The sequence below is a fragment of the Bos indicus genome, chromosome 29 (genome assembly GCF_029378745.1).
Source record: "Bos indicus isolate NIAB-ARS_2022 breed Sahiwal x Tharparkar chromosome 29, NIAB-ARS_B.indTharparkar_mat_pri_1.0, whole genome shotgun sequence".
In the NCBI taxonomy this organism is placed as follows: Eukaryota; Metazoa; Chordata; class Mammalia; order Artiodactyla; family Bovidae; genus Bos; species Bos indicus.
Genome location: NC_091788.1, coordinates 5,420,407 through 5,445,618, shown reverse-complemented (window position 1 = coordinate 5,445,618; position 25,212 = coordinate 5,420,407). Strand labels below are relative to the sequence as shown.

General features: G+C 39.7%; 1 pseudogene; it reads right to left on the bottom strand.

The window, feature by feature from the left end:
• On the bottom strand, positions 1 to 25,212 carry LOC139180789 (tripartite motif-containing protein 64-like; annotated as a pseudogene).

Below are 25,212 nucleotides of genomic sequence, written 5' to 3'. Positions count from 1 at the left end.
GGGTTTCTCATGATGTACTTTGCATATAAGTTAAATAAGCAGGGTGACAATATACAGCCTTGACATACTCCTTTTCCTATTTGGAATCAGTCTGTTGTTCCATGTCCAGTTCTAACTGTTGCTTCCTGACCTGCATACAGGTTTCTCAAGAGGCAGGTCAGGTGGTCTGGTGTTCCCATCTGTTTCAGAATTTTCCACAGTTTATTGTGATCCACACAGTCAAAGCCTTTGGCATAGTCAATAAAACAGAAATAGATGTTTTTTTGGAACTCTCTTGCTTTTTCCACGATCCAGTGGATGTTGGCAATTTGATCTCTGGTTCCTCTGCCTTTTCTAAAACCAGCTTGAACATCTGGAAGTTCACATATTGCTGAAGCCTGGATTGGAGAATTTTGAGCATTACTTTACTAACGTGTGAGATGAGTGCAATTATGTGATAGTTTGAGCATTCTTTGGCATTGCCCTTTTTTGGGGATTGGAATGAAAACTGACTTTTCCAGTCCTGTGGCCACTGCTGAGTTTTCCAAATTTGCTGGCATGTTGAGTGCAGCACTTTCACAGCATCATCTTTTAGGATTTGAAATAGTTCAACTGGAATTCCATCATCTCCACTAGCTTTGTTCATAGTGATGCTAAGGCCCACTTGACTTCACATCCCAAGATGTCTGGCTCTAGGTGAGTGATCATACCATCGTGATTATCTTGGTCGTGAAGATCTTTTTTATACAGTTTTCCTGTGTATTCTTAGCACCTCTTCTTAATATCTTCTGCTTCTGATTTCCTCAGAGGAGAAGGAAAAATAAATGGTCACAGAACCTGACATGCACAGAGATCCAAGGCAAAGGAAAGGCTTCAGAGGGGAGGAGAGGGAGGAAGGAAGGAAACTATATATGAAGGAACTCCTGAAAGCATCATAGCAGCTCACAGCTCCATTGTCATAATCCAGGAACACACCAATCCTACTCAGGGGCCTTTTCACAAACTGAACTAAGGGTAGGGAATTGGTGAAGAGAATATAATGGTCATTCATCTTCTTAAAAAATAGAACAAATGCTTCTTCAGAATAAATACTGAAGTTAGTATCGCTTACCAAGATGTCCTTACTGACCCCCAGAATCCAGCTGGAGGACTGAGTCACAAAGACCTCCCAGTAATGCCTCCCAGAGGAAAAGGCCTGAGCTTCCCAGGACACAACACCCTCCACAACCCGGGGCTGTCTGGACGCACCGTGGTCGTTATCTCTGAACATCACACTTGCATCATCGAGGATCGCATGGTGAATGGTCGTTGTCTGACTCAGAATGTTATCCACTGCAGAAAGAGCAGAAATCAGGTTAGCAAGTGGGATTTCCAGGTCTCTGAGAGGCAGAAGGTAGAGTTCCCTACCTAGTGAGTTGTGTTTTTTTTTCTTTTCCCTTTTCCCTTCTCCAAGGAAACCCAAAGCAAAGATATCTCCAAAGGTCATGACATTTGATAGAAATCCATAAATGAACAGCTTGAAAGCTTCTGAAAGGGTGTCTGGCTAACTTTGTTCACATATTCCTTGCCTTTTGATTGTTTTGAGGTTTATCTAATAGCATTGCAGTTCTTCTACCTAGGCCACTTGTCGTTCTGTGCGTTTTGTGTCGTTTTGTGTCACTGCCTCCTGATTTTAGGGACAATAAATGTTCTTTGTACAATGGATAAAAAATGCACATGAAATGCAGAACACATTAAAATCCAGCAATGCCACATTTAACCTTCCAAAAGTGAAATAACCTGAATAAACACAATATTGATGACTACTCTGAAACCTAAATATTCTGTCTCTTTGGAACCACATGAGCAACTAGCTTGCTCCCTTTTGCTTTGTCTATGTCAAATGTAACTAAACATGTGTATATGACTTTGAATTTTCATTAAACTACAGGTTGGAAAGTGCACCTTTGATCTTTGCAATCCAACTATAGAGACAGAGAAGATGTAACAACTCTAGGAAGTTATGTACTACCATTATTTCAGAAAAATAACGATACAAATCACCTTCCTAGGAAGCTCTAAAGAAATGCAGTTCTGATCACCAAAGGGCTGACCCTTACCTCTGAAGTTGTTAAGCATGTCCAGAATTCCAGAGACAGGCCAACAAGTGAGCTCTGGGTTCATGGGCTGAGGCTTCTGCATCTCTGCCAAGTCAGTCCTGTAACAAATGACACCTGTTACATTTCAAGGCCAAAGTGTAATCATGTGACCATTAAAAGAAAGTAGTTTTTAACCCAGGACATTTTGTTAGAATTCTCCAATTTGAGGTGAATTGTATATATAAAATATTCTACACAGTTGGGAATATAAAAATTTTACCATATCTTTTCCTAAATATAAATTATATCAAATTTCAACTTCCTCATTGTTCTCAGACATTAGTCCAGTTTTCAACTCACTGAACCTCATTCCCTTCCTCTATTCCATCTCATGTAATACAAAGATCCTGGGCATTGTACAGAGAGAAAAAGTTCAGTCAGCAAGAGATTTCAGTCAGCAAGTTGTCATCAAGGATATATTCAGTGTCTACAGGGAAGAGGTCATTGAACCAGACCTGTTAGCTCTTGTCAGGTCAGCTAGGGTCTCTAATTGCAACCTGGTTCAGTCAGTCAGTCAGTTCAGTCACTCAGCCATGTCTGACTCTTTGCGACCCCATGATTTGCAGCACACCAGGCCTCCCTGTCCATCACCAACTCCCGGAGTTCACCCAAACTCATGTCCATCAAGTTGGCGATGCCATCCAGCCATCTCATCCTCTGTCATCCCCTTCTCCTCCTGCCCCCAATCCCTCCCAGCATCAGAGTCTTTTCCAATGAGTGAACTCTTCGCATGAGGTGGCCAAAGTATTGGAGTTTCAGCCTTAGCATCAGTCCTTCCAATCTGGTTACCTTAGTCCAAAAGGTCTTAACTTCTCAGGGGGCAGAGCAAAGCCACTCTGAGGTCCTGCCTACAAGGGAGCTTGCAATGATGAAAGACTGAGTCACTACTACTCCTCAGAATGAAAGCACAGTTCCTCTTATTATTCTTAGGGAATTTGCCTCTTTCGGGCCGTTTTTACCTTCCAACTCACTGGGGTAGTATTTCCTCTATGAGATATTAGAAAATTCCTTCTAAAGTTTTATTGTGGTGAGGCTGGAGAGGATGGAGTGAGTGGGTAAAACATAGCCCAGAATGCCAGAATGTTTTCAGATATACTGATTTCAGCCAAATGAAAAAGAAAACTTTAGAGGCCAAAGATTCAAATTCTTCTGAAATAAAATAGAAAATAACCAAAAAGACAATACTGGTCATCTATATATGAAGGTTCTACTCCTATAGAATTATACAAGGATTAAATCTGTAAATTCTGGGTTGTTTATTTATGCATTTATTTATGTATTTTATAAGAAGTACTTCTGGGACAAAGCTATTTAAAGTATATATTAAATGTAGTAGTGTGTACTACATATGGAGAAGGCAATGGCACCTCACTCCACTCCAATAATCTTGCCTAGAAAATCCCATGGAAGGAAGAGCCTCGTAGGCTGCAGTCCATGAGGTTGCTAAGCGTCATACACGACTGAGCGACTTCACTTTCACTTTTGACTTTCATGCATTGAAGGAAATGACAACCCACTCCAGTGTTCTTGCCTGGAGAATCCCAGGAATGGGGAAGCCTGGTGGGAGGCCGTCTATGAGGTCGCACAGAGTCGGACATGACTGAAGCAACTTAGCAATGTGTACATGTCAATATGAAATTCCCAATCTATCCATTTTCACAACCTTATCCCTGGTTCTGGATGGAAAACACTGAGAAAAAATTCCAGAAAGTAATATTGAATATTCCACAGGCCAAGGACCTATTTACATTGCATTTAACTTACATTGTATATGTTAGTTGTTATAAATTGTCTATAGATGACAAAATGTACTGGAGCATGCTTGTAAGTTAACTGCAAATACTATGGCATTTTGTATAAGGAATCCTGCATCCTGGAATTTAGATATTGGGGAGGACCTGAAAACAATCTCCCATGCTACTGTTAGGGGAAGCATGCTGACTGAAACTGCCCACCCTGGCCAGGCACCATAGTAACCATTTGCATGAGTTGTTTTATGACAGGAGGCCCTGGTAAGGAACATAGAACTAATAAGCCACCACCAACCAGAAGAGTTTGGGAAAGTTCAAAAGGAGACACCACAAGTCCGACCACCCCCCAGAATCCTTCTCTCTGGCATCCATCTTGGCTGAACAGCGTGTGCACCACCAGGAAGGACTCTGAGTCAGAATGACTGGCCAAAGACAACCCGGAAACGAGTTCCATCACCATAAACCCTGAGGCTGAAAGCCAGGTGACAGAGCAGTCCTACTGGGTTCCCTTTCCCTCCTGCTCTCTGCCTCGGTGCCCTTCCTAAAAAAATCTCTTGCTTTGTCAGCACATGTGTCTCCTTGGATAATTCATTTCCAAGTGTTAGACAAAGGCCTGCTTTAAGGCCCTGGGAGGGGTCCCCTTTCCTGCAACAATACTAAGGAATGACTGTGCATCCAGTTTATTAAAAAAGAGAACAACCGTTCTAGAATTCAAAAAGCATTAGTATATACTCACGTTTGCAATATGTTTCCCAAGGCCTGCAACGAGGGGAAAAAAAAAAAAAAAAACGGTCATGAGATTTCCATCCCTTCACTCAATAATATTGTTTGGCTACTTCTCTATTTCTTCTCTATTCTTTGTTCTATAAGATTGTTTTGCTAATTCTCTTCTAAGGCATACTCAGAAGACATCTTAATAACTCACCCTAAGCTAAAACATGAGGGGCTCCCTTGGGGCACATTAAGGAAGGAAGGAGGTCAGAAGAGTGTGTAATGATGCAGCAACACCTAGGATTCCATTATTACTAATTGCCAGGGCTATTCCAAAGGACGGAGCTCACCATTTAACAAAACAATTGAGTCAAAACAGGGAACCATATAAAACAAATTAGAGTGAAATTGATGACTGTTCTAAAAATCTTGCCTAGAGAACAGGCAAAACTTCAATGTCTCCAGAAAATTTGGGATAATGGAGAGTGACAAAGATTTAGGGGAACACATATTGAGATTTACTCCAAGAATATTAACTTTCACCTGGTCACAGAATTTTTCTGATTTTGGATCATTGGCCTGGATAGTACTCCTGATCACACTGAAAAATATAGTCATATTTTAGCTAGGAAATGGGCAAAAATCTTTCAAAGATTACCAGGATACAGTGAAATAAGTGATTAGACAAATATAATGATCGGAGTCTACTGGCATCATACCCTAGCTGAGAGTAACAGTATATGCAGGTAATATTTCAGTGTCACAGCAGCTCATCTAGAAGAGTGTTTCTCTCTCTGAGGCTGGACATTCCTTTCTCACCTGGAGCAGCTCCGTGTCCAGCTTGTGGCACATCCCAGTCAGCTCTCCATACATTTCTCTCAGACTTTCTCTGTACTGAGCCATTCTGAACACACTGTCCTTGAGTTGTAGACAAATATCCTTGGCTTCTTTCTTCAGGGCCTCCAGATGCAGTTTCTCCTCCCCCTGAAGCAACGGATGCATCCTCTAATATTCAAATTTAATCATCATCTTCCTTAAGGCCACATATTTCTGAGGGGATAGAGGATTCAAAGCATTGCTTATGTTTACATTAAAAAAAATCAAATATCATTTCCTAGATGTCATCAAGAAATTTCTTGACAAACTGTTTGCCTCACATATCTTTCTATCCATGATTTCTCTGAATTCTAGTTTTTCCCTGTTTGAATCAAGCCATCTGAAGGGTCTGAAATTCTGCCCTCAGGATTCTTCAGGGTTCTTACTCCATCAATTATTTCCTCTCTAATGTGGATCTTGTTTTCTGCTTGTTCCTTGCCATGATTTTTCTAAATATTCTTTAATGAGGTAAGTCTAATTTTGTACAGTTTTTAAAATATGCCCTCTTTTCCCCTTAGGTACTACTCTATTCCTCTTCTCTACTTGAGAGTAACATTGAGTGCAGTGTTGTATTATACTTCATTTCTGAGAAGTTTTAACCAAATCCTCAACATTTGGCCTAGGAACACTTTTCATGCCGAGGTTTTCCCATGTACTAGCATTCCTTGAACTAGCATGTATTGGCCTGTTTCATTGTGATAACTGATAGGTCATTTGAAACCACACCTTTTCAAGGGAAGAGATTAATATCCTTTAATGAGAATGTAAACAGGTCTAAAAGCTAGAAGTATATCAATATCTATACAAATAAATAGTAACTTTTTCTTCTTACCTTAAATGACCAAGTTTTTTAAGCTTCCTGATTCAGAATGGTGTCCATTTCTTTTCTTATTTTCCTGAAGAAGCCCATTCTCTTCAGGAATTTCTCCTGCAAAATATCCATGGGATTTAGTGACATAGAAGATGAAAATGAAAATTTCATCCATCTATTCATGATCAAAGACAGCTGTTGGTTACACAGAAACCTTGAGTTAGAATGCTGTGGTCAGAATTTCCCACACTAATCTGCATCTAACGCTTGAATATTAGAGTGACAGAAGTGTATGCTAGAGAATTGGGGAAACATTACAGATACTCAAATACATGTCCTAAGAAATTGAGACTCATATTTATATAGCTTTATTAGGAAAGCATCAAGGTCCCATCAGAAACCTGTGTCCCTGGCGCCACCCACCCCGGGATGCTGCGTTTCAATGTGCAGACAATTGCGCAACAACACTGAAAGGACACATTATATGTGAGGATCCACACTGAAAAATCCCACCTCCACTATCTCCATCCCATCACCATGATAGCATCCTCGTCTTCTTCTCTGACTTAGGAGCCTCTAGATCCCAAACTGCTCTAGAGGCATCACCTACCTGGGATTCCTCAGCAGCCCTTTGTATCCAACTGTGGCTGTGAGCTCCATGCTCGGGGCATTCAGAGCAGGGCCCACAAAGCAGGGTCTGGTCAGCCTCACAGAAGAGGCCTTTGGCTTCCTGGTGTGTCACACAGATCTGCTCCTCAGAACTGTGGTCGTGGTCAGCTCTGGCCTTTCTGGCAAGGGAAGCCAGGCTCTTGAGGACAATATTCGTTGTGAAATGGGGCTTTGCTGATATTTTCCTGCACTCAGGGCAGCTCTTTGGAATCCAGTCTTCTTCCCAGCAAAGGCTCAGACAGGGACAGCAGAAGCTGTGCCCACAGTCTATGGTGACGGGGTCCAGGAAGTAGTTCATGCAGATGGAGTAGGTGAGTTCATTCTGGAAAGTTTCCAGTGTGTCTGAATCCATATTTCTAAATGCTAAATACAGAAATAGGAAAAACTGTAAACAGGTCAGTGTTTGCTTATAACTTAAATAACAAAACTACTCCTTACAAGAGAAAAAAAAAATATGTCATTGCTCGTTCAGGAAAACAATTTTTCCTGGAGTCAATTTAAACCACCAGAGCCTGTCATAGTTTGAACTGGTGAATATTCCCAGCTAACAATAATCAGTAAAAAAATAATCAATTATTTAATAAACCAAAGAAATATGTTTTATTATATACAAGGATTTCCTCTCTACAATAGAAATTCCAGACATTTGGTTAATAGAAAAACATCAGATTGTTTATTTTCTTATATTTCCCTTTTTGCCCATTCCACTTCTTTGGAATCTTTACCAGTTGATTGGATCTATTTTGAACACTTTTCACTTATGGACTGAAAAGTGAGGACTTTAAAATGATAGCAAATGTGACCATCTCAAGAAGACTTTCTGATTAATTTAATCCATTAATTCATATTCATCTATGAATTGTAGACATTATGTTGAACATTTTAGGAGTATTATATGTTTTATTTCCCTGGGTTGGGAAGATCCTCTGGAGAAGGGAATGACAACCCATTCCTGTATTCTAGCCTGGAAAATCCCATAGACAGAGGAGCCTGGCAGACTACAGTCCATGGGTTCACAAAGAGTCAGACAGTTGAGGGGCTAAGCACACACACGTGTGTTTTATAAATATTCATGTCTCTAGAAAACTCTTTTAAGACATAAAAACATATAATAACATATGGTCATGAAATAATGATGAAATAGCTTAATATTATAAATAGAAATATATTAAAACTAACTTATTAACAGTTATTTTAAAATTTTAAGTCATTTAAAAAACTTTAAAAAAAAAAACAACTTGTTTTCTTGGATGAGACCCATACAAGTAAAGAGGTAATGAAAAGCATTTGGATGAGAGAAAGTGGGCATGAATATATACTTTCAGTTATCATACTCTGTGACCAAATATTTACTTTAACTATATGATTCCTGTTTTCTTCCCTGTCTATAAGAAATTGAATAGGAGAGGTGACTTCTTTCCAAGGGTGAGAATATAGGCCTGGTCAAAAAAAGAGACAGAGTCCATGGGGTCACAAAGAGTCAGACATGACTGAGTGACTTTCACTTTCTTTCACTTCTTAACATAGTATTGGTAAAATAAGTTACTAGTTTAAAAATCCCACATGGAATAAATGCTTGATGCAGCGTTCACTTATAGATATTTCTGATAAAAAAAATTACCTTTCTGTTCACAGTCACTGAAAGTTTCATTTTGAAGTGAACATAGCAGAATTTCATTGTACCTTGATAGAACTCACCTTTGGATACAGTTGATGAAATGTTCTACTCCTGTTCCTTAAGTAACTTTGTTAAATTCAGTTCAGCTTAGGTGCTCACCTCCTCCTGGCAGAAAGTTTCCAAAGTCTCCACAGTGCAACCTACTTCAATCCAGACATCTATTAGACTCTGGAGAAGAAGGAGTTTGCATCTTTAAGAGATGCTTTATAAATTCTCTGAAGACCACACCCATTTCCTCCAAGTGATAGTGTTATGGGCCCTGTAAATAGATATAGGTGCACATGATTAGATTTTGCAGTGTTGAAAACACTGTAAGATGCCAATGATTGAAGTCAAACTTTTGAAACCTACTTAATCCAATTATCACAATCCAATCTTCACTAAAAAGTCATATGCTGAATTTATAGTTGTTTGGACAATAAATGAACAACACTGTATGAATTTAATATCTCCATTTAATGAACTATATTTCTAATTCTAGATGACAATTATATCTATTACTTTGGGTAAAAATCCCTTAGAAGAAATGGAATAGTTCTCATAGTCAACAAGAGTCTGAAATGCAGTACTTGGGTGGAATCTCAAAAATGATAAAATGATGTCAGTTTGTTTCCAAGGTGAATGATTCAGTACCACAAATATCCAAATCTGTGCTCCAACCACTGATATGGAAGAAATGAAGTTTATTTGTTCTATGAAGACCTACAGCACCTTCTAGAACTAACACCAAAAAAAGATGTCCTTTACATTATACAACATGAAATGCAAAAGTAGAAAGTCAAGAAAAACCCAGAATATCATTCAAGTTTGGCCTCATATTGCAAATGAAGCAGGGCAAAGGCTAATAGACATTTTTCAAAAGAACACACTTGTCAAAGCAAACACCCTTTCCAACAACCCAAGAGATGACTCTACACATGGACATCACCAGATGGTCAATACCAAAATCACATTGATTATGTTTTTTACAGCCCAAAGTGAGGAAGCTCTATACAGTCAGTAAAAACAAGACCTGGAGTTGATTGTGGCTCAGATTGTGAGTTCTTATTACAAAATTCAGACTTAAATTGAAGAAAGTAGGGGAAACCACTAGGCTCTTTAAGTATGACCTAAATCAAAACCTTTATTCAGTGGAGGTCATGCATAAATTCAATGCATTAGATTTGGTAGCGAGAATGCCTGAAGAACTATGGATGGAGGTTCATAACACTGTACAGCTGGCAGTGACCAAAACCATCCCAATAAAAAGGAAACGCAAGAAGGCAAAGTGGATGTCTGAGAAGGTTTTAGAAATAGCTGAGGAAAGAAGAATAATTAAAGGCAAAGGAGAAAAGGAAAGATATACCCAACCGAATGCAGAGTTCCAGAAAATAGCAAGGAGAGATAAGAAGGCCTTTGTAAATGAACAATGTAAAAAATAAAGGTAAACCATAGAATGGGAAAAACTAGAGATCTCTTCTAGAAAATTGGAGATATGAAGGGAATATTTCTTACAATGATGGGAATAATAAAGGACAGAAATGGTAAGGACTGAACAGAAACACAAGGGATTAAGAAGACGTGGCAAGAATACACAGAATAACTGTATAAGAAGGTTCTTAATGACCTGAATAACCACGATAGTGTGGTCATTAACCTAGAGCCAGACATCCTGGAATATGAAGTCAAGTGGGTCTTAGGAAGCATTACTGCAAATAAAGCTAGTGGAGGTGATAGAATTCCAGTTGAACAAGTTAATTCCTAAAAGATGATACCATTTAACTGTTGCACTCAATATGTCAGCAAATTTGGAAAGCTCAGTAGAGGCCACAGAACTGGAAAATGTCACTTTTCAATCCAATCTCAAAAAAGGACATGCTAAAGAATGTCCAAACTACCCTACAATTGTCCTCATTTCACATGCTAGCAAGGTTATGCTCAAAATCCTTCATGCTAGGCTTCAGCAGTACATGCACTGAAAACTTTCAGATGTACAAGATGGATTTCAAAAAGGCAGAGGAACAAGAAATCCAATTGCCAACATTTGTTGGATCAAATTCTGCAAAGGAATTCCAGAAAACCATCTATTTCTGCTTCACTGACTACACTAAAACTTGGACTGTGTGGATTACAACAAATTGTAGGAAATTCTTAAGACATAGGAGTACTGGACCACCTTACCTGTCTCCTGAGAAACCTGTATGTGCATCAAAAGGAACAGTTAGAACCAGACAGGGAAAAAAGAACCACTTCCAAATTGGGAAAGGAATATGATAAGACTGTATTTTGTCACCTTGCTCATTTAACTTATATGGAGTGTGTGTGTGTGTGTGTGTGTGTGTGCACACGCACACACTCAGTTACTACAGTTGTGTCTGACTCTTTGCGACACTGTGGACTGAAGCCTACCAGGCTCCTCTGTCCATGGGATTCTCCAGGCAAGAATACTGGAGCTTATTTCCATGTCCTCTTCCAGGGGATCTTTCCTACCCAGAGATGGAACCTATATCTCCTACATCTTCTGCATTGAGGGCAGGTTCTTTATCGCTGAGGAACTGGGGAAGCCCTTATATGCAGAGAGCATCAGGCAAAATGCCAGGGTGGATGAATCACAAGCTGGAATCAAGATTGCTGGGAGAAATATCAACAACCTCAGATATGAAGATGATATCATTCTAATGGCAGAAAGTGAAAAGGAACTAAAGAGTCTTGATGAGAGTAAAAAAGGAGAACGAATAAGTTGACTTGAAACTTAACATTAAAAATCCTAAAATCATAGCGTCCAATCCCATCACTTAATGGCTAATATCCAAGGAAAGAAAGTGGAAGTACTGACAGATTTTTTTTTTCTTGAACTCAAAAATCACTGTGGACAATGACTGCCACTGTGATATTAAAATATGCTTGCTTCTTGGAAGAAAAGGTATGACAAACCTAGACAGTGTATTAAAAAGCAGAGACATCATCTTGCTGACAAAGGTTCAAATAGTAAAAGCTATGGTTTTTCCAGTAGTCTTGTACAGATGTGGGAGTTGGTCCATAATGCTCACATTGGCTGAGCACTGAAAAAATTGATGCTTTCAAATTGTGATGTTGGTGAAGACTCTTGAGAGTTCCTGGAACTTCAAGGAGATCAAGACACTCAATCCTAAAGTAAATCAACCCTGAATATTCATTGGAAGGACTGTTGCTGAAGCTTTAATATCTTGGCCACCTGATGCAAAGAGCCAATTCATGGGAAAAATCTTGATTCTAGGCAAGATTGAAGAGAAACAGAGAAGTAGGTGGTAGAAGATGGGACAGTGAGATAGCATCACAAACTCAGTGGACATCAGTTTCAGTAAACTCTGGGACACAGTGGCAGAGAGAGGAGCCTGGTGCACTACATTTCATGGCATAGCAAAAATTCTGCCATAACTTAGTGACTGAACAACAACATCAACCCTCAGAAACCAAAGCATAATCTACCTTTTTAAAAAGAATAGACAAGATTTAGTGACTTTGTTTTATTTCATAGAACAGAATAATAAAAGACAATTTTCACTTTACAGGTGAGAGATCTTCCAAATACTATCTTAACCAAGCAATCATGTTTAACATCAACAGTTATGTCAGGTTGATACCAGATACTTCTGATTGGATGCAGTAAGAAGAATGATGCATCTTTGTGCTGTTCCTCTCTAAAACAATTGCTGTTGTTCAGTGGCTAAGTTGTGTCCAACTTTTTGCAACTCTGGAGACTTCAGCAAAGTTTGCTCAGACTCATGTCCATTGAGTTGGTGATGCAATCCAACCATCTTGTTGTCTGTTGCTCCCTTCTCCTCCTGCCCTTAGTCTTTCCCAGCACCAGAGTCTTTTCCAACGAGTCCATGCCTCGCATCAAGTGGCCTAAGTATTGGAGCCTCAGCTTCAGCCTCAGTCCTTCCAATGAATATTCAAGGTTGATTTCCTTTAGGATTGATTGTCCAAGGGACTCTCAAGAGTATTTTCCAGCACCACAATTTGAAAGCACCAATCCTTCAACTCTCAGCCTTCTTTACTGTCCAACTCTCACATCTTTACATGACTATGGAAAACACATCTCTCAAAGTGTTAATTGCTCAGTTGTGTCTGACTCTTTATGACCCATGAACTGTAGCTCCCAGGCTCCTCTGTCCATGGGATTTTGCTGGCAAGAATATTGAATTAGGTTGCGATTTCCTTCTCTGGGGGATCTTCCCAACCCAGGGATAGAACCTGGGTCTCCTGCATTGTAGGCAGATTCTTTACCACCTGAGCCACCAGGAAAAACCGTAGCTTTGACTATATGGACCTCAAAAACACAAACCCAGTCTAATTATAAGAAAACCCACCATAGAGGGTCATTTTACAAAAGACCTGGACAGTATGTTTGAAGATGGTAAAGGTTATGAAAATCAAGAAAAAAGCTGTCGCAAACCAGAAGAGACATGAGAATGGGCACAATAGACATTCCTGGATGGGTTCCTGGAAAAGGAAAAAGAAAATATTGTAAAAAACAGTTGCAACATAAATAAATTTTGGAATTAAAAAATTTAGAGATAATAGTTGCTTTGACAAATACAACTTAAGAGACTGATAATTTCAGGGGAATAATAATCTGGGTGAAGGGGTATTTGATAAATCTCTTTTGTGTCATTTTTGTTCAATTTTTCTACAGTTCTACAATTATTTCACAATAAGATGCAAAAATTTCCTAAACTTTTAAAGATCAGCATTTCAAGAATGGAATTTCGGTATGACCTGTTAAACTCACACAAAGTAATACTATATAGAAGATGAAAAGTATAAAAATCTGCATGTACTAATATGAAAGATCTTCATGGCTTATTTCTCTAATGAAGGAAAATTCTGGAAGAATTTACATAACTGAGTTTCTGTAAAATATCGGTTAAAAAAAACTGTACAATATGATTGCTTTTCTGTAAAATAGCATTGCTTTTCATGTCACAAGTTCAGTGTGTGTATTGGGAGGAAGCCTGATGTGATGGTGGAAGTGCAATGGGGGAACATCCATCTGAATCTCCACAGCAGGTTCTGCTTTTCCTCTCAGTTCTGCTTGATGCTCCCTCTTCTCTTTCGTGGTATCTATGGAGGTTGAGCTTTAAGCCAACTTTTTCACTCTCCACTTTTAGTTTCATCAAGAGGCTTTTTAGTTCCTCTTCACTTTCTGCCATAAGGGTGGTGTCATCTGCATATCTGAGGTTCTTGATATTTCTCCCGGCAATCTTGCTTCCAGCTTGTGTTTCTTCCAGTCCAGCGTTTCTCATGATGTACTCTGCATAGAAGTCAAATAAGCAGGGTGACAATATACAGCCTTGACGGACTCCTTTTCCTATTTGGAACCAGTCTGTTGTTCCATGTCCAGTCCTAACTGTTGCTTCCTGACCTGCATACAGGTTTCTCAAGGAGCAGGTCAGGTGGTTTGGTATTCCCATCTCTTTCAGAATTTCTCACAGTTTATTGTGATCCACACAGTCAAAGGCGTTGGCATAGTCAATAAAGCAGAGATAGACGTTTTTCTGGAACTCTCTTACTTTTTCCATGATCCAGCGGATGTTGGCAATTTGATCTCTGGTTCCTCTGCCTTTTCTAAAACCAGCTTGAACATCAGGAAGTTCACGGTTCACGTATTGCTGAAGCCTGGCTTGGAGAATTTTGAGCAGTACTTTACTAGCATGTGAGATGAGTGCAATTGTGCAGTAGTTTGAGCATTCTTTGGCATTGCCTTTCTTTGGGATTGGAATGAAAACTGACCTTTTCCGTTCCTGTGGCCACTGTAGAGTTTTCCAAATTTGCTGGCATATTGAGTGCAGCACTTTCACAGCATCATCTTTCAGAATTTGAGATAGATCCACTGGAATTCCATTACCTCCACTAGCTTTGTTCATAGTGATGCTTTCTAAGGCCCACTTGACTTCATATTCCAGAATGTCTGGCTCTAGGTCAGTGATCACACCATCGTGATTATCTGGGTCTTGAAGATCTTTTTTGTACAGTTCTTCTGTGTATTCTTGCCACCTCTTCTTAATATCTTCTGCTTCTGTTAGGTCAATACCATTTCTGTCCTTTATCGAGCCCATCTTTGCATGAAATGTTCCCTTGTTATCTCTGATTTTCTTGAAGAGATCTCTAGTCTTTCCCATTCTGTTGTTTTCCTTTATTTCTTTGCATTGCTCACTGAAGAAGGCTTTCTTATCTCTTCTTGCTATTCTTTGGAACTCTGCATTCAGATGCTTATATCTTTCCTTTTCTCCTTTGCTTTTTACTTCTCTTCTTTCACAGCTATTTGTAAGGCCTCCCAGACAGCCATTTTGCTTTTTTGCATTTCTTTTTTATGGGGATGGTCTTGATCCCTGTCTCCTGTACAATGTCACGAATCTCATTCCATGGTTCATCAGGCACTCTATCTATCAGATCTATTCCCTCAAATCTATTTCTCACTTCCACTGTATAATTATAAGGAATTTGATTTAGGTCATACCTGAATGGTCTAGTGGTTTTCCTTACTTTCTTCAATTTCAGTCTGAATTTGGCAATAAGGAGTTCATGATCAGAGCCACAGTCAGCTCCCGGTCTTGTTTTTGTTTTGACTGTATAGATCTTCTCCATCTTTGGCTGCAAAGAATATAATCAATCTGATTTCGGTGTTGACCATCTGGTGATGTCCATGTGTAGAGTCTTCTCTTGTGTTGTTGGAAGAGGGTGTTTGTTATGACCCGTGCATTTTCTTGGTAAAACTCTATTAGTGTTTGCCCTGCTTCATTCCGTATTCCAAGGCCAAATTTGCCTGTTACTCCAGGTGTTTCTTGACTTCCTACGTTTGCATTCCAGTCCCCTATAATGAAAAGGACGTCTTTTTTGGGTGTTAGTTCTAAAAGGTCTTGTAGGTCTTTATAGAACCGTTCAACTTCAGCTTCTTCAGTGTTACTGGTTGGGGCATAGACTTGGATTACTGTGATATTGAATGGTTTACCTTGGAAACGAACAAAGATCATTCTGTCGTTTTTGAGATTGCATCCAAGTACTGCATTTCAGACTCTTTTGTTGACCATGATGGCTACTCCATTTCTTCTGAGGGATTCCTGCCTGCAGTAGTAGATATAATGGTCATCTGAGTTAAATTCACCCATTTCAGTCTATTTGAGTTTGCTGATTCCTAGAATGTCGACATTCACTCTTGCCATCTCTTGTTTGACCACTTCCAATTTGCCTTGATTCATGGACCTGACATTCCAGGTTCCTATGCAATATTGCTCTTTACAGCATCGGACCTTGCTTCTATCACCAGTCACATCCACAGCTGGGTATTGTGTTTGCTTTGGCTCCACCCCTTCATTCTTTCTGGAGTTATTTCTCCACTGATCTCCAGTAGCATATCGGGCACCTACTGACCTGGGGAGTTCCTCTTTCAGTATCTTATCATTTTGCCTTTTCATACTGTTCATGGGGTTCTCAAGGCAAGAATACTGAAGTGGTTTGCCATTCCCTTCTCCAGTGGACCACATTCTATCAGATCTCTCCACCATGACCCGCCCATCTTGGTTTGCCCCAAGGGCATGTCTTAGTTTCACTGAGTTAGAAAAGGCTGTGGTCCTAGTGTGATTAGATTGACTAGTTTTCTATAAGTATGGTTTCAGTGTGTCTGTCCTCTGATGCCCTCTTGCAACACCTACTGTCTTACTTGGGTTTCTCTTACATTGGGTGTGGGTTATCTCTTCATGGCTGCTCCAGCAAAGCGCAGCCACTGCTCCTTACCTTGGACGAGGGGTATCTCCTCACCACCACTCTTCCTGACCTTTGTTGGGGTTTTTCTCCCCGGGACTTGGAAGCGACGAACCTGAAAGAAGGACACTTGGACAGTCTCTTGCAAGGACTGACAAGTTTATTTCCACAGTCAAGCTTTTTTATAGAAGCAGGAACAAAGAGCTTAAAGTATGCAGCCAGCAGAGCGCATACGGAGTTAACACATAATCAGTAGAAACATTTCAAGGACGGTGTGCTCTAAATGACTCATGGGCTTCTCCCACCACCCGCTCTCACAAGTAACATCCTTATTTATTATTAACTCTTGGCCCTGAGCATAACCAAAGGGAGGAGGTGTCTTTCTGTCCATAGTGCAAAGCCGCGTACTTCTGGCCCTTCACCATTTTCCCAAGGACTTTCTCCTTTTATGGCTATTTTGCACTACATTTCCCAACATATCCTCCTTTTGTTTTTAAATTAAGCACAGCGGCGGCTAGTTGGACTCCATTGTGGGAAGCATGGAGTCTTGAGTAGAGACTTCTGTATCCTATAATCAAGGACAAAAAGAGCAGGGTGATGAATACATATATGAAAATATTGCTTCCTGAAAGCCAAGCTCTAGGGTCTAGAGACGATAGGGTTTTGGTTAAAGTATCATAGAATTGAGTACTATACAATTCCCTAGGTTCCCTAATTTGAAAATTAGCAACTTGTTGTTTCAACAAATAAATGTCTAAACTTGAGTTACTTGTGAGATCCTGCAAATGTGCCTTAACCTTATTCCAAGGATATTCAGTGCTATTATAGGGCATGTTAGTCAGACAAAAAGAAGTAAAATTTCAGTGACAGCCCATAGGTGTTCGGAAAGTCAGTTGCTGCATTTGATCTCCTAAGTAGATAACCACAGTTTGTAACTCATTAATTCGTGTTTGTAATTGCTGATCTATTTGAGCTTGTCGAGTCCACAGATCATGAGAGTCTTTGTGCCAAGCACTGATAAAATCATGATTTTGTATAGAATTATGTAAAGCCATACCAGACAAAGTTCCTACAGTCACAATGGAGATAAGGCTTAAGATGCCTGCAATAATCCACCCAAGGATGCGCTTAGATCGCCTAAACCCAGTTTTTAACAGTACAGAAAGAAATATAGAATCAGTCCAAGGCTCAGTTAAGTTTATGGGAAGCCATAACTCAGGTCTTTGTTTAACTAGTGCAATGCTAGCATTGTGATATGAAATGGTGTGATTAAGGCAGGTATACAATGCACATGCAGTACAATTGACAATCTTGGCTGATAAGTCAATATCAAAATGCCCTACAATAAACAAGTATGGAAGGTGAACACATGATTGACTATAGCCAGTACTATTATATAGGAAGGTGTAATTAGAAGGATGAAACACACTCACAGTCCCCAAAACACTAGCGAAGTGCTCTAAAGCTGCTGGAATTTTCCAAATGTGCCATTGCTCTGGCCCCACAATGGGGACGACAATCCTGGGTCGTGGGGGTGATAAGCCCCCGTTATACCAATTCAGCAGTATGTCCTTATCAGTCCAGAAACTTGTCTTGGATTTATGAAAGCCTCCAATGTTTGATCTATTAAACCAGGAGCAATTATGATGTTCCTCCTGCTCTTCAGAACAGTTTACAAACAAACCGTGAGGTCCCCAGTCAACAAATATAAATGTATGATTGGTATGATTTTGCTGAATTATAGAAACTTTCCCAAATTGGCTTCGACAATCAGACCAATGTAACAGTTGTATCTCCTGTTTTCTTCTCCAAGATACAGTATGACATGTAGGTTCCTCTGGTTGAAAAAACGAGTTCAAATAGTTGGCTATCTGGCCTGGATAATGTCGCTCGGAACCATCAAGTAAGAAAGATGCCACGGCAAACATTCCCAGATGTGAAGCAGTCCCATTGTTAGCAGAGTGTGCCCACCACTGCGGGAAGATAGTCATGCAAAGGGGATGAGATCCAAAACAGGTTTTGAATCCCATGGAAATATTGATTGGCTTTCCCTCATCTTCTTCATGGATTGGTCGCTTTGTCGACCAGGGACTTGGGAAATGCATGCTATCATTAGTAAAGATCATAGGGGCTTTATCTACCCAATCCATTATGGACAGAAGTGGTGGGTTGGGTATGTATGCCCAATAAACATACTCTGCACTTACCCCAGAGGAACAGGAAAGAACAGATAACATTGTCAGAAACAGCTTATCTGGAGTCATAGGAGTTCCAGTGCTCTTCAGTGTCTGCTCAGCCTGACGAGTCATGTTTTTCACTTGAGCCCATGTCGGGTAAGGATTCAGACGATGGCGTTTCCTCATTGGCTCCTCCAGGGTCATTGATGAGACCCTTCGTGTCAACTTCATCACTTCCCAAGGGAGTCCGGTCTTGGGGTCCCTCTCGGCAACGGACATGGCGAAGGGGAACCCAGATTTCCTCTCCATCTGCAATGACAAGACCATAACCCTTGTCTAGGAGTCGTAAGATTCCTGGCAGCCACTGATTAAACTGCTTATACCATATTGGTGTATTGATTTCTAATTTGCTGTTTTGGTCTTCTGCAAAATGTCTATATGCATGAGTGTCAGAATTATTTTTTGTTAAGTTTAAAAAATTTAGGGAATAAAGAGTTAAAGATAATAGTAATTGAGGGTTCATAGGATAAGAAGTGTACCTCCTCTTCCATATTCCCCCTTTCTGTTTTAGTAAATGAGTTTTTAGGGTGCAGTGGGCTCTTTCGATAATGGCTTGCCCCTGAGGATTATAGGGTATTCCTCTAATGTGTGTGACGTTCCATTCTGATAAAAATGAATGAAACGAATGCGAGGTGAATGCAGGTCCATTGTCGGTTTTCAAGACAAAAGGAATCCCCATAACAGGAAAGGTGAGTAAGAGTGCAGAAATATTGTGTTTTCTGAATTCTGAAGAGACAGTTTCTGCCCTGATAAAGCCTGAAAATGTATCAACTGAGACAAGAAGCAAAGAAAACTTTCCTAAGGAGCAGTGAGTGAAATCAGATTGCCAAAGGGAATTAGGGATTCCCTCAGGGATTAACTCCTGAAATCATAGTATGCACGTGCAGAGGGGCACAGACATCACAGGTTTTAATAACATGCCACGCTTCCGTGAGAGGAATATGGTATTTAGAGTGCAATCTGTTAGCATTGGTATGAAGATTAGCATGTTCATCATTGGCAGATGTAAAAATGGGAGCTATGAGCCTATCAACAGCATCATTTCCTGCGACCAGAGGGCCAGGTAAACCTGAATGAGCGTGTATACGTGCAATAAAGAAAGGTTCTATACGTGAACGAATTAAAGCTTGAGTCTGTGAAAAGAGAGTACATAATTCTTCATCTAGGTTGTATAAAAAGGCGGTAACAAAATCAGGAAAAAGGGAAGCAAGGTATTTGGAATCAGTATATATGTTGAAGGATAATGGTTGAAGCGACAAAAGAGCATATAAAGCATACAATTCAACTCTTTGTACTGAAGAATAGGTAGTGGGTAATTTCTCTTTGATATCAGGGCCGACAATCCCAGCTATGCCTTTCTTGTTGCCATCAATGAAATAGGTGGGTGCATTGATAATAGGCTGGGATGAATGATATTCGTTACAATGAATTTAGTACATTGTAGAAAGTCCCAAAATTTTCCTTTTGGCAGATGAAATGAGATAACATTCTGAAAATCACTTAATGCCATTTGCATGATCAGGTTATACTATAAGGCAATTTGCAATTCCTTTCTTGTCAAGGGAACGTGTATTGCATATGGATCAAATCCAGTCAAAGTTTGTACACGGCTTCTTCCTGACACAATTAAGTGCCCTATTTTCTCAATAAATGATACAATTTTTTAGACTGTTTAGTGTGTAAATATACCCATTGTATTGGGCTATGTTGAGCTATAATTGCTGTGGGCAAATGTTCTGTGGGGAATATATATAAAGAAACTGGTTGATCATAATCTAGCCGAGTTGAAAGATTGTTGAATGCGTTTCTCCATTAAGGCCAGTTCTTCTTTGGCCTCTTTTGTTAGCTGCCTAGGGCTATTAGGGTCAGGGGATCCCTCTAAAATTTTAAATAGACTTTGTAAGGCATAGGTGGGGATGCTGACAGATGGCCGCAGCCAATTGATATCTCCTAGCAATTTTTGAAAATCATTCAGCGTGGGTAGAGATTGCACAGAAATTTGAGTTTTTTGAGGTTTGATTTTAGATTCTTCCATAACACGTCCTAAATAATTAAAGGGTGCTTTCCACTGAATTTTATCTGGTGCAACAAGCAGGCCATGATTTTGAAGAGTAATAGTAACTTCATTATATAACTGTTGTAAACAGAGTTCAGATTCCATAGAGAGAAGTATATCATCCATATAATGAATTATAAATGCAGTAGGATACTTGTCTCTAATGGGTTGTAATAAAACAGATATGAGATATTGGCAAATGGTAGGGGAGTTCATCATCCCCTGAGGTAACACCTTCCACTGGAATCTTTTAACAGGAGCCATGTGATTTATAGAAGGAACGGAAAAGGCAAAACTTTTTTTTTTTTAAATATATTTTATTTTATTTTTAAACTTTACAATATTGTATTGGTTTTGCCATATATCAAAATGAACCTGCCACAGGTATACATGTATTCCCTATCCTGAACCCTCCTCCCTCCTCCCTCCCCATACCATCCCTCTGGGTCGTCCCAGTGCACCAGCCCCAAGCATCCAGTATCGTGCATCGAACCTGCACTGGCGACTTGATTTTTTAAAAAAGAAGAAGAAAATTCTGTAATTTGTAACAACATGGATGCATCTGAAGAGCATTATGCTAAGCAAAATAAGCCAGACAGATGAAGATAAATACTGCATGGCATCATACGTGGAATCAAAAAAATAAAATAAACTCCTAGAAACTGAGAGTAGAAAAGTGGTTGCCAGGGGTGGGGGAAAAGAAATGGTTGGTAAAAAGGTACAAATTTTTAGTTACATGATGCATAATATCCAAATATATTCCTTGACTTACATAGTTAGGTCCCCAAAAACCCATCATGAGTTGAAAATATTGTCAAAATACATTTAATACATTTAACCTAGTTTCAGTCATTTTCCTCTTTGGCTTTATTGAAGTATAATTGTGCATTATTTGATGTATATTATGGTATATATTATGAAAGAATTCCCCCCATACATCACCTCACATATTTATCATTTTTTTGTGTGAGAGAACATTTAAGTTCTACACTCAGCAAAATCCAACTATACAATACAGTGTTATCAACTGAAAATCACCATTAAATACAGATGGTCCTTGTGATTTTTCAGCTTTACAGTGGTATAAAAGTTATATGCATTCAGTAGAAACCATGTTTTGAATTTTGATTTTTTCCCTAGCTACTGATATTCAGTACAATTCTCTCTCTGTTTTTCTCTCTCATGATGCTGGGCCACAGTAGCTAGCCACAGCTTTCAGTAAACCATGCAGTCTTGAGGGTAAAGAACTACTCTGCACCCAAACAACCATTCTGTTTTTCACTTTCAGTATAGCATTCAGTAAATTACATCAACTTTATATTAATAAAGTATTTAATACTTTATTATAAAATAGGATTTGTGTTAGATAATTTTGCCCAACTGTAAGCTACCACAAGTGTTCTGAGCACATTTAGGTTAGACTAGGCTTCCTTGAAGGTCAGACAGTAAAGAATTTGCCTTCAATGAGATAGACCCAGGTTCAGTCCCAGGGTCTGGAAGATCCCCTGGAGAAGGGAATGTCTACTCACTCCAGTAACCTTACCTGGCAAATTCCATGGACAAAGAAGCCTGGTGGGGTTGCAAAGAGTTAGACACTACTCAGCAACTAACCCTTTCACTCTTTCTCAGGCAAAACGTTTTCTATCTTTAGGGTGCAAAGGTATAGTAAAAAAGCAGTCTTGTAAGTCAATAATAACTACAGACCATCCTTTTGGTACCATAGAAGGGGAAGGCAATCCGGGCTGTAAGGGCCCCATAGGTGACATGGTATTATTAACATTTCTTAAATCTTTCAACATTTGCCATTTTCCTGACTTCTTTTTTTATTACAAAAACAGGGGAATTCCACAGGGAAAATGAAGGTTCTATATGAGCTTTTTGTAATTGTTCATTAATTGCATAAGAGCTGCCAATTTTTCTTTAGTTAGGGGCCATTGAGGTGTCCATACTGGGGTATCAGATTCCCATTCGAGGGGCAGCGTTGTTAACTCAATGGCCCCCATTAAAAAGGTTCATTTAAAGAAATTGTGGCTTTCGTTTGTTCAAGAAAATCCCATCCCCATAAATTGATAGGGATATTAGTAATATGTGGTTTAAGATAAGCTACAATTTGATCAGGGCCATACACTTGTAAATAGGATGCACTGACAAAAGTTTGTGTGGCATCAGCTTCACCGACTCCTAATAGTCTAGAAGGAGCCACAACCTTACCCCAATTGAGGGACCACTCTGCAGCTCTAATGATTGAAATGTCAACTCCAGTATCTAACTTGCCTGTGAAATTCTTTCCCCGTATGCGTAAAGTAAGCATGGGTTTCTGATGTTCCTTTAATAAGGTGGATAGTGCAGCAGTAAGGTTGGTACTGCCAAAGCCTCCCTGCCAAACTTTATCAGATGCCTTCATTGGTTTAACATATGGCAAAAGTAATAACTGTGCAAAACGTTCCCTTTTTTATAAGTATGCATTTCCCGTTTTCACAACATTTACCATAACATGTATTTCCCCTTCATAATCTTCATCCACAACACTGGTCAAAACCATTAAACCTCTCATTGTGCAGCTACTGTGTCCCAAAATCAGTCCCACTGTCCCGGGTGGAATCGGGCCATAATGTCCAGTGGGAATTTTGTGGGGGTTGTATAATTCTATTAGTTCCATATCATAAGGACTAGGTATATCAATGCAAGCACTCTTAGATGTAGCTGCTTGTAGCGTCATAACGCTAGGTCCTCCTTTTGTAGTGGGGCTAGAGGATGGTCCCTTTATCAGTTTCCCTGTTGTTTTTGCTGTGCACTGGGGTTCAAAGTGTTTCTATCCTTATCAAATTTAGAATGACATTCATTCAGCCAATGAAACCCCCTTTTACATCTTGGACATACTCCTGGGGGTCTCTTCCTATTAGAAGTAGTATTATTTTTTCTGGCCTGTGTTGGCAGGGGACATTGTTTTTTCATATGGCCTGGCTTCCCACAGTTAAAACATTTGGTATTAGCAGCCTTTTGTACATTAAAGGTTTCCAATGCTGCCAATTTTGCTCTATGGGACATAGATCTGATGTCCCTACATGCTTTCAAATATTCCATAAGATAGCCAGTCTCTTGAATAGGTCTGAGCACAGATCGACATTCCTCATTAGCATTTTCAAAAGCAAGTTGTTTTAAAATAATATTTTGTAAAGTCACATCCTTAATAGATATTTCAACTGCATCCTTTAATTTTCCTATAAATTGAGAATATTCCTCCTCATGTCCTTGAATAATCTTAACAAATGAACCATCAGAGTTAGCGCTATCAACTTTTGCCCATGCCCTGCAGGCAGTTTCTTTAATGAAATGTAACATCTCAAGGGTAACATTAGCTAATTGTGCCATTACATCGGCCATAGTCCCTGTTCCAGTCAGTATATCATAGGTTAAATTGGCAGGGTTACCACGAGATTGCTGGTCAATCATCAGCTGTCAGGCCTCATCACCACCCCACATTTGCCACTGCAGTAATTGTTGAGGATTTAAAACCATCTTTGCTACTTGAAAAAAATCATATGGCATTCAATGGTCAGCCCATCCGCTGAGAAATTCTATACAGTAAGGAGAAGTAGGTCCACACAGAGTACATGCTTTCTTAAAACTAGACAACATGCTAAAATCTATAACATCCCAAGAATTTTGACCCTGGACGGGTTGATCAAATTGTATTGGGAAAGCGAAAGCACAAGCAGGCATCTCCCGAGGAGGAGTGAAGCGGTTACTACGAGCAAGGTTAGCGACTGCAGTTACAGATGGAGCAGAAGGAAAAGCCTCAGATTTGGGCTGTCCACTGAACAAAATGACTTCCGCCGTAAGCGGTTTTGGTTTTGGCACATCCTTAATAGATACATCCTCAAGTTGTTTTTCCAGGGTTTGTGTTTGATTGAGCATGACATTCTTGCTGTTCAAAGCACCTTGCATGTCTTGTTCATCAAGCTCGTATTCATGCAAAGACTGAACAGTCTCTACCTCCAAATCAACATTATGTCCTTCAATTTGTTCTATGACAGCCCGTATGAGTGACCAGGTAACCCACCATTGAGAAGGAATGCGAACTCCTTGCCCATATGCTCACATCACATTATTCTTAACCCTTTTCCATACATCAAGATCAAGAGTCCCCTCCTCCAGGAACCATGGATTATGTTCCACTAGTATATGATAGCAGTCATTCAACTGATCTCTTGAAACATTAATACCATTTTGTTTCAAAAAATGATGCATTATAGAAATGAAAGGAATTTTACTGCTATGTTGTCCCATCCTGCTTACCTCTTTCTGCAGGGGCTCGTCGCTTTGTTCAGCCTTTCTCTCAAGTCCCTGTTTGGGTGCCACTTGTTGGGGTTTTTCTCCCTGGGACTTGGAAGCGTCGAACCTGAAAGAAGGACACTTGGACAGTCTCTTGCAAGGACTGACAAGTTTATTTCCGCAGTCAAGCTTTTTTATAGAAGCAGGAACAGAGCTTAAAGTATGCGGCCAGCAGAGCGCATACGGAGTTAACACATAATCAGTAGAAACATTTCAAGGACGGTGTGCTCTAAACGACTCATGGGCTTC